The following is an 11,159-nucleotide window of genomic DNA, read 5'->3' on the forward strand; positions in this document are numbered from 1 at the left end:
GCAGATTCCCTCTAGGTTATTTCGCCAATGGCCCTTTTAAGAGGAACGGTGTGGCCATATTATTTAGGGACTCCATCTCCTTCACTCTACACTCTCAGATAGCGGATAAAAACGTCCGGTATCTTATACTGAGCGGCCTTTTAAACGAAAAACCGGTAACTCTGGTCTCGGCATATGCCCCGAACTCACACCAAGTTGCCTTTATCCGAAAGTTATGTGTAACTATTCATAAGATTCGCAAGGGCTCCCTTTTGCTCATGGGGGATTTTAATTTAGTCCTTGACCCTAAGCTGGACAGGTCTCCCAGGACCTCTCCTTCCAACTCAGTCTCCCCCAACGCCCCTTCCTTAGCCTTTCGTAACCTCTTGGCTGAATTTGATCTCTATGACATATGGCGAGTACAAAACCCCTCAGGGCGGGAGTACACCTATTATTCCCCTGTTCACAACTCTTACTCCCGTATTGATTTTATATTTTCGGACAAATGGACCCTCCAGTTCGCCAGATCTTTAGACATTCTCCCTATAACTTGGTCAGACCACGCCCCGCTGACTCTTAAATGGAGTGTAGCTAGCCAACACTGTCCCCCCCGCCCTTGGAGACTCTCTCCCCATTTGCTGTCCAACCCAGTTTCAAAAAAAATTATAGCTGACAGTATTTCATCCTATATGGAGTTTAATTCTCCTTCAGACACGTCCACCCTGAACTTCTGGTGCGCACTTAAAGCTGTCACCCGGGGAGCAGCGATTCAGGCGGGAGCACAGCTCAAGAAACTTAATCTACAACGCCAGACCGATTTGGAACTCAAACTGAAGGACTTAGAGGACGAAAATCAATCTAGACCTCCGAAATCTTTACAGAAGCAGTTAGTAGATATTAGGTCCCAACTTCAGACAATGCTAATGGCGCGCACCCAGGCTTCATTAAATAGGATACGTCAGAAGTTTTATCTAGCGGGGAACAGGCCGGGGAAAATGCTTGCCCGGAAGCTTAGGGCTCAGCAGGCTAGGAATAGAATCAAGCTCATTATATCCCCCACAGGCACCAAAATTTCTAACCCGAGAGAGATAGCGAATCAGTTTGCCAACTTCTACTCCCATCTCTATAACCTCTCGGCAGATCCTAACACCCCACAACCTACCCCTTCCTCTATCAACTCCTTCTTAGCGGATTTAAACCTCCCAAATATTTCAGACCATGGTCCTTATCAGAAACCCTCCAAGTGATCAAGTCCCTCCCTCAGGGTAAGGCACCGGGCCCGGATGGCTTTATTAATGACTTTTATGTTTCGTTCCAGGACCTTCTAGCTCCCTCTTTAGTGGCAGTCTACACCGATATTACCTCGCAGGGCACCCTACCTCAGGAGATGCTCGAGGCGCGTATTGTCACGATCCCTAAACAGGGCAAAGATGTGACCTCTTGCCAAAATTATCGTCCCATTGCGTTACTGAATGGAGATATTAAAATATACGCTAAATTAATAGCCTCTCGGCTGAACGCCTTCCTCCCCTCCCTGATACATCCGGACCAAGTTGGTTTTATCCCGGGAAGACAGGCGTCCGATAATACACGTAGGGTCTTTAATCTTGTTGATTCCCTAACCCCCGAGCAAGGCCTCCTTCTGCTATCTTTGGATGCAGAGAAGGCCTTTGATCGTTTAAACTGGTCTTATATGCGAGAAGTCCTAGTCAAATTCGGCCTGCGCGATCGCATCCTCTCCTCGATATTAGCCCTGTATAGCTCCCCGACGGCCCGGGTATATAGTAATGGTTTTTTATCTCGCCCTTTTCCAATCTATAATGGCACCCGCCAGGGCTGCCCCCTCTCCCCTCTCATATTCGTACTAGCCATTGAACCACTGGCAGCTAGGCTTCGAGCGGACCCACAGTTCCCTGGACTGCGATTAGGCACCACGTCGCATAAACTATGTCTGTTCGCAGACGATGTCCTCCTTTTCGTAACAGACCCAGCCACAACTCTCCCCCATCTGCATACTGTTTTAGATAGCTACTCTGCAGCATCGTATTATAAACTAAATGCCTCTAAGACTGCTGCTCTGCCCATTAATCTCTCTAACTCCCTGCCCCCATTACGCACTAAGTATCCGTATAACTGGAAAACATCCTCGATACGATACCTGGGTATTCTCATTCCCCCATCTACCTCCTCTGTATTTGATGTCAATCTCCCTCCTCTGTTGTCCTCCCTCCAGATGTTCACCAAATCATGGCTCAACTATGAAGTCTCTTGGCTGGGCCGTCTGGCCGCCTTTAAAATGTCGCTGCTCCCTAAGTTAATGTTCTTGTTCCGAACTATCCCTTTTATCTTCCCCAAAAAGTATCTAGATAAGGCCACCACAATCCTCACTAACTATATATGGTCTTCGCGCCCGCCTAAACTTGCTCGCGCGAGGATGTCTCTACCAAGGAGAGCCGGTGGCCTAGATATGCCCAATTTATCATTGTACCAAGAGGCCTCCCTTCTTGCCCAGATTAAAGAACTCTACAAAGATGTCCGTCCGGAGTGGACGTGTCTGGAGGAGGAAGCCTGCCCCCGTTTTCCCTTGAAGGATCTTTTTTGGATTCCTAGGCCCCTTCGCCCACAGTGCTTAAATATCCTCCCCTCTACCCGAGCCACACTCCAGATTTGGGACAAATTGACTGCGGCCATATCCCCTTCCTATCATAATCTCTCTCTGATATCACTACGAACGGTGGCCGCTCTAGTCCCTAATCTTGGCCTGGCGAGCTGGAGGTCCAGACGGATGGAGGTTCTGGGAGACTTGTTTAATGGGTCCGTATTCGCCTCTTTTTCTGATATCCAGAGACGCTTCTCTCTGCCAGACTCTGAGAGGCTTCGATATTATCAAATACAGCACTGGTGGACTAGCCTCCACTTCTCCCCCTCCCTACCATCACATGGTATTCTGCAAGTCATAGGCCGATTTTCTAACACTACTTCCAGAGGGGAGATTTCCTTCTGGTATAAAACATTACTCTCACTACTCCCTGTTTCTAAATCTAGAGCCCAAGTCAGGTGGGAGGCGGATGTGGGATGTGTTCTCCAAGATTCTCAGTGGCAACACATTTTTATGTCATCCTTCACTATGTCTAAATGCCTGAATCACTCCGAAATGCACGTTAAGCTACTCCACAGACTGTACCTCACACCGGAAAGGCTACATACGATCTGGCCGGCATGTTCGAAGTTTTGTTGGCGCCTATGCGAAGAGGTTGGCCACCTCTTCCATATTTTTTGGTCTTGCCCCCATATCCAAGGGTACTGGACAGAAGTATTTGGCCTTATCAACAAAGTTCTGAACCTCGACCTCTCCCCCTCCCCGCTTATAGCTTTATTGAATATATACCCGCGAAGCATGGGGGTACATCTACATTATGTCCTAGGCCACATCTGCCTCGCCGCACGTGCGGCCTTAGCCCAAAACTGGAAACAACCCACACCACCTCCAGTGTTGAAGGTGATACACAAAATACGGCTGCACTTCTTGATGGAGACTGAACACATCCCATACTCCTTCACTGCCAAATCTCCATTTGTGCGATGGATGCCTTGGCATCTATTTACCACGGAGGGTGAGGGTGCTGCATTGATACTACGTCCCCGACCCCCTGCACAATCACCCCCCAGCACATCGGCTGATGTGGCCCCCTCCCCCCCCCCTAAAACAGCAATGACCTCCTATCTGTGTGATATTTACTTCAAGCCCATTGCCGCCCTGCCACCTCCATTAATTATTTTTTGTTTGCCTAACAATGTATTGCTGTGATCGATTTTGAATTGTTTGCACATGTCTGTTAAAGCGCTTTCTTACATGCGTATGTACCTACTCCCCCCCCCCCCTTCCTTTTTCCTTTTTGTACCCCTGTTTGCAATGCAAAAAAATTTCAATAAAAACTATTGATGGAAAAAAATATATATATTTCTCACAAGGCTCTTGTTCATACATTCGACTTGTTCACTTCATAAATGACCCACAGAATTTGCCAGGTAGATTCCCTGCTAACTGAAATTCTTGTTTACTTCCTCTCAAGTTGTAATTGTTGCTAATTGTGTCATGACCCAAATTATTTAAATCTCACAGTAACAATTTGTAATACATTAATGAATATAATAACTGTACCTTAAACTGAGGAAGTTATGAAATGGTCATTTCGTAGTGTTGTTCCTGTTCAGTTTCTAAACACTATTATTCATTATTATTAGCTTCCTACTTTAAGCGTGAAGCCATTTCTATAGAAGTTGTGGTTTAACTGCACTTGTGTGAAATACTGTAAAGCAGGCATGTCCAAACTGCGGCCCTCCAGCTGTTGTGAAACTACATATCCCAGCATGCCCTGACACAGTTTTGCTGTCAGAGAATGCTAAAGTTGTGTCAGGGCATGCTGGGATGTATAGTTCCACAACAGCTGGAGGGCCGCAGTTTGGACATGCCTGCTGTAAAGGTTTTAGCAGAAAAGCAAAACCTTGTCTTATTCCTGATCAACTCAAAGCTAATTATGAATAGGTTAATGAGTAATTGTTTTTGCTATAAAGGGAATATTTAAAAAAAGGCAAATATTTGTATGTATGGTACATACAATATATATTCCCTGAAATATTGTGGACTTATTTGATAGCACTGCACTAGCATTTCCCCTTAATTTTAGGTCTCCAGTAGCAAGGTGTGGTTAAGTGTTTCCATCTCCCGGTAAGCAGGTTGCAGGGCCAGAACCTAGAGCCAGCAGATAACGAAAGAGAACACTTGCTCGAAGCGTGATCTAGAATGCAGTCACTGAGGCAGACTTCACCTAATGAACTGCATAAAGAGAATAATAGGTAAAAAATGGTGTTATATTACTGTCAGTACTTTGTGAAGCCTGTCTCAACGCTGATGGGGAGTCTCTGTAAGCTGATGGCAAGTAAGGGACCCCACACTGTGAATGTACTGATGGCCTACTGTGCTTTGGCACACTGTATATTGCCACCAAAATCGGGATTGACTCTGTGCTCAGTGATGTACTTTCCTATATTAGGAGATGTCCAGACCACCGGGATCCGCACATCGCTGTGAAATTGCAGCCGTGGCTTACCGGTGAATGCTGAGAGCGCTCTGAAGTATGAGCAGGGAGCTGTATATTCAGTGCTGCATGTGGAAGTGTCCAAACTACCAGGATCCGCACACAGCAAAGAGCTATACAGCGGCTTACCGGTGGAGATGGTGGAAGCTCTGATGTAGAAGGGAGCCACAGGCAGGGGCAGATTGGGAACAAAAAGCGGCCCTGGAAAAATTTGTACTAGTGGCCCCACATGGGCAGCACCAGAGGTGTAAGGTCTAGCCATGGGCCATAGCAGCAGCACCCTCCCCACAAGACTTTCCAGATAGTGGCCATGTCCAGCATCAAGGGGGAAGTTAAAAGGAAATAAAATTAAATATTATGAGCACATTATATTATACACCTTTAGAATTTAGTAAACTATATAATTCTTTAAAAATAGATATTTTCTTGCATATTACACCAACCGTATCCTAATCACTATTCACTCAATCTTATATGTCAGCCAAGCAGGCAGACAGAGCATACACTAGATCATCTGCAATCAAAGGCTAAGTGGCAAATACATTTTCATATATGCAAAATATTTAGCATCTTATTCATTATGTCTATAAATAGGTCCTCTTTTGTGTGGTCCACATGTCCTCACACAAAACAGGCCCCGTGGGAACGTCGGCCCACCGGGGATCTTCCCTGTAAACCCTATGGCCAATCTGCCTCTGGCCACAGGTCACAATAAGTTGGTCAAAAGCGGCTCACGGCTGTGGTGTGGAGGAACTTCCAATGATGACAGTGATCCAATCCGTGACCTGTGAGCCAGCGGCACTGGAGCCCTCATCGTTATGCACACAGGGGGCAATGACAGTGCAGCGCATGGTGCTGCTGGATGCTTAACTGGACCAGTGGGATCATGAAGTCAGTCCCCGACGGTTCGGGCAGTGTGTCTGCACAGTACACTGCCTGATCCGTCCATAGATATATCTGCCGATCAATTGATCGGCAGATATACTGTATCTATCAGTGTGTACCCACCTTTACTTGCCATCAACTTACAGACTCCCCATCAGCATTGAGACATTCTTCACAAAGTACTGACAGTCTCCGCTACTTGGACAAAACCCAGCTGGTAATATAACATAATTTTTAACCTATTATTCTTTTTATGCAGTTGCACTATAGTGCAGGTTTATGTGAGTATATGAATTAACACCAGTTAAACTATTACATGATTTACTGAACTCCCAGTTTACTGGTGTTATTTAGAATTGTGTATGATCTTTTATTGAATTCATTATTGTATCAACTGTAATTATAAACCCCCGGGAGGTTATCTTTTATTATTACATGTGAATAAATTGTGTTTTTATTCTATCATTGGTTGTATGCATGTATTATTCAGTAGCGGATCTTGCTACGGGCACACAGGATCTTTGCCCGGGGCACTGCCTTCCGGAGGGTGCCGCCGCCGTGGCAAGATCCGCTACTGGTGGTACCCCCCGGTGATGTGCTGCCACTGCTGTGCAGTGCGCGATGACGTCATCGCGCACCGCACGGCATAGTGGGACCGGCACATAGATGCTAGGTGTCATAATTGACCTCTAGTGTCTATGCTGTGCTATGGGAGAGACATAATTACGTCTCTCCCATAGATCAGAGGAGCGGCGCCGGCGGCCAGAGACAGAGGCCAGCAGCGGTCGGGAATCAGGAGCGGGGATGGTGAGTATTAATAATTTGTTTTTGTTTTTTTTGTGAGCGCCACAAACTAGGGGGCACAACTCTACTGGGGGCACAAACGGGGGCACAACTCTACAAGGGGCACAACTCTACAGGGGGCATAACTGCCCAGGCCCCTTTATGAAGCCACGCCCCTATTTTCGCCCGGGGCGCCACAAGGGCTAGAACCGGCCCTGGTATTATTAAGCGCCAATTGGGAGTATTTGTTTTCTGTTCTGCTTTAAGAGGCTGGCATACCTCTTCTTCCCAATCGGCTGCTGATATATATTAATCAAGAGCTATATTCAGTACAGCACCCTAAAGATGGGCCTAATTCTGAGTTGATCGCAGCAGCAATTTTGTTAGCAGTTGGGCAAAACCATGGCCCTCATTCCGAGTCGTTCGCTCGGTATTTTTCATCGCATCGCAATGAAAATCCGCTTAGTACGCATGCGCAATATTCGCACTGCGACTGCGCCAAGTAATTTAACAATGAAGATAGTATTTTTACTCACGGCTTTTTCATCGCTCCGGCGATCGTAATGTGATTGACAGGAAATGGGTGTTACTGGGCGGAAACACGGCGTTTTATGGGCGTGTGGATGAAAACGCTACCGTTTCCGGAAAAAACGCAGGAGTGGCTGGAGAAACGGGGGAGTGTCTGAGCGAACGCTGGGTGTGTTTGTGACGTCAAACCAGGAACGACAAGCACTGAACTGATCGCACAGGCAGAGTAAGGTTGAAGTTACTCAGAAACTGCAAAGTAGTTTGTAATCGCAATATTGCGAATACATCGGTCGCAATTTTAAGAAGCTAAGATACACTCCCAGTAGGCGTAGGCTTAGCGTGTGTAACTCTGCTAAATTCGCCTTGCGACCGATCAACTCGGAATGAGGGCCCATGTGCACTGCAGGGAGGACAGATATAACATGTGAAGAGAGAGTTAAGGTGGGTACACACTGATAGATAATATATCTGCAGATCAGTTGATCTGCAGATATATCTATGGACGGATCGGGCAGTGTGTTCAGCATACACACTACCCGATCCGCCCCGTACACACACAGCGACGCGCCAATAGATCGGTAGATATATTGGCCGTCGGCTGTGCTGCGCGGCCGACGCAATACGTCTGTGAACGACGGGGTTCACAGATGTATCGGCCGTACACACTGGCCGACGGTCTCGCAATATATCGGCCATTCAAGAGAACGGCCGATATATCGACCAGTGTGTACGGGCCTTTAGATTTGGGTGAAATGTATTCAAACTGAAATTTAAATTGCAGTGTAAAAATAAAGCAGCCAGTTTACCCTGCACAGAAACAAAATAACCCACCCAACTCTAACTCTCTCTGCAAATGATATATCTGCCCCCCCTGCAGTGAACATGGGCCCTCATTCCGAGTTGTTCGCTCGGTATTTTTCATCGCATCGCAGTGAAAATCCGCTTAGTACGCATGCGCAATGTTCGCACTGCGACTGCGCCAAGTAACTTTACTATGAAGAAAGTAATTTTACTCACGGCTTTTTCTTCGCTCCGGCGATCGTAATGTGATTGACAGGAAATGGGTGTTACTGGGCGGAAACACGGCGTTTCAGGGGCGTGTGGCTGAAAACGCTACCGTTTCCGGAAAAAACGCAGGAGTGGCCGGGGAAACGGTGGGAGTGCCTGGGCGAACGCTGGGTGTGTTTGTGACGTCAACCAGGAACGACAAGCACTGAAATGATCGCACAGGCAGAGTAAGTCTGAAGCTACTCTGAAACTGCTAAGTAGTTAGTAATCGCAATATTGCGCATACATCGGTCGCAATTTTAAGAAGCTAAGATTCACTCCCAGTAGGCGGCGGCTTAGCGTGTGTAACTCTGCTAAATTCGCCTTGCGACCGATCAACTCGGAATGAGGGCCATGGTTTTGCCCAATTGCTAACAAACTTGTTGCTGCGAAAAACTCAGAATTACCCCCGATATCTTTTTTTGCTAGCTTGGGAAGCAGGTTTAAAGACGGGAGTTGAGATGCTGTTTACAGCTCCTATATCAGCTAATGGCCACAAACTGCTAGGATACAGACCAGAGTGTGCTAAAGGCACCAGAGCAGAGAGCAACACCTCAGACAGGGAAGAGGAACTGTACGGTTTGTGACATGGAGGCAAACACAGGATTTCCAGTAGAGGATTTCCAAAATAATAAGCCTCCACCCACTGCACAAAATAGGGCTGACGAAGAATTGTTGGCTAAAAATCTTAATTAAAAAAAGGGTACTGCCTTACATACCCAGAGCCGTCTTAACAGAAGTGTAGGCCCCTGGGCACAGCAATGCACTGGGCCCCCTATCCATCCTCCAGAGGTAGGGATTTGGGGTGCTATCAGCAGCGGTAGGGGGTGTTCTATCTTCCGCTCACATGTAGGAACTGGAGCAGTACTGTAATTTCTGCTAATTACTCTTTACTGCACATATGGGGCTAAACTGTAGAAGAAGGCATTGGGCTGAATGAAGAAGCCCTGGTACATGACTTCCAGGGTGGTAGGGAGTGTTTAATACATAGGGGAGGGGTGATTAGTGCAGTGTGCTTAATATTCATCATTTTCCGGTGGGAGGGCAGCTTGCTTGACTGAAGATATCTCAAGTTCCTGAAAATAGATTTCTTAACTTTGAATTGGATAAAACACTAAAGAGTTCCACCTTTCAGGAGGGACTGGGGACTTCGGCATAGGCGTACGCAGCTAATTTCATTAGGGGGTGCACCGCCAGAGGGGCGTGTCTAGTGCCGCTTTTTGGGCGTATCTAGCACCGCCCAGGGACATGTCTGGCACTATTTTACATTCTCTCATTAAAATCACATGGCTTAATCTAATTTCTCCCTAGTTCCTAATAATGAAGTAGATATACAGTAATACACCCCAGAGAAATAAAATGAAACTTAATGGCAGTACCGTAACTAGACATTTTAGCGCTGTGTGAAAGAAACGGCATTGGCGCCCCCCCTCATCAAAATCGGGCAGTGCGCGCCGTAGATGCGCACATTTTTTATAGGGGCGTGGCTTTAAAGGGGAAGGGGTGTGGCCTCAAAATAATACCAGTTTATATTACGGTGCACAGAGGTCTCCATTATTCAAATTACGCCTCACAGTAGCACCACTACACCAGGTAGAGACCCTTTTTTACACATTACAGCAGACAGCGTTCCCTTTTTTACACATTACGGCAGACAGCGTCCCCTTTTTACATGTTACAGCAGACAGCGTCCCCTTTTTACACATTACGGCAGACAGCGTCCCCCTTTTTACACATTACGGCAGACAGTGTCCCCTTTTTTACACATTATGGCAGACAGCGTCCCCTTTTTTACACATTACGGCAGACAGCGTCCCCTTTTTTACACATTACGGCAGACAGCGTCCCCTTTTTTACACATTACGGCAGACAGCATCCCCCTTTTTACACACACCTCTTTCACATAAAAATGGAAAACAGCCACTATAATTAATTAAAGTAAATAAGCCACTATAGCTTATCATAGAGGCGGCTTATCATATATGCTGCTCCCCCCCCCCTCCCCAGGATACCGTGTTAGAGAGGGCTCACCTGGCAAGCATCATTTGTTAAAGCCCCCCCGCTCCCCTTCTCCACCTGCAGTGTGAGTGACTCACGAGGCAATCACTGCCTCACCCGGCCATCCCAGCTCGAAAATGGAGCGGAGAGGAGCTTCCCTTCCGTTAATCCTGTGCCGCTTCCCCCAGCAGAGACCAGACACTATTCTCGGGCGGCTCTTCCACAGTGTCTCCAGCGCAAGTGTAGTGTAGTGTTAGTGTTAGTGTAGGTGTAGTGTAGTGACTGTAGGCACTTACGTGACAAGATGTTTTTCCCCCTGTGCTGCTGCGCTCCCGAGTCCTGCCGGCTCCTGTACAGAACACTACACTTCACACACAGAGAGGGGCGGGCTGCGGGACTTGGGAGCACAGTAGCACAGGGGGGACAAACAGTGCATCGCTGCCGCTGACTATACACAGCGGTCAGCGGCAGTGGCTCCAGCTGGCAGAGCTTGGTGCTGCGGCGGGCGGCAAGTACAGGGGAGCGGAAGGGCGGCCGTCAGCGGGAGGGATACGGGCCACTCGGGGTGTATGTAGAAGGTGCGCCCACAGGGCAAGTGCGCTGTGGGCAATGCACCTTCTGCACACACCTAGTTACGGCTCTGCTTAATGGTGTGACCACCGTCCGGTACTGACTGTCATATACCTGAGTCCTTGCTGAAACTGCACCCTATCACTGCTTACACTTCCCCAAACTATCCCTAACCCAGCGGTGAAACTAGAGAGTGGTGGTCCTAGGTACATATTTAACCCCAACACCCCACCCCTTGAACCCCCAAGCGCCTACACCCTGATTTTGAGT

This window comes from Pseudophryne corroboree, chromosome 4 (genome assembly GCF_028390025.1).
Source record: "Pseudophryne corroboree isolate aPseCor3 chromosome 4, aPseCor3.hap2, whole genome shotgun sequence".
Lineage (NCBI taxonomy): Eukaryota > Metazoa > Chordata > Amphibia > Anura > Myobatrachidae > Pseudophryne > Pseudophryne corroboree.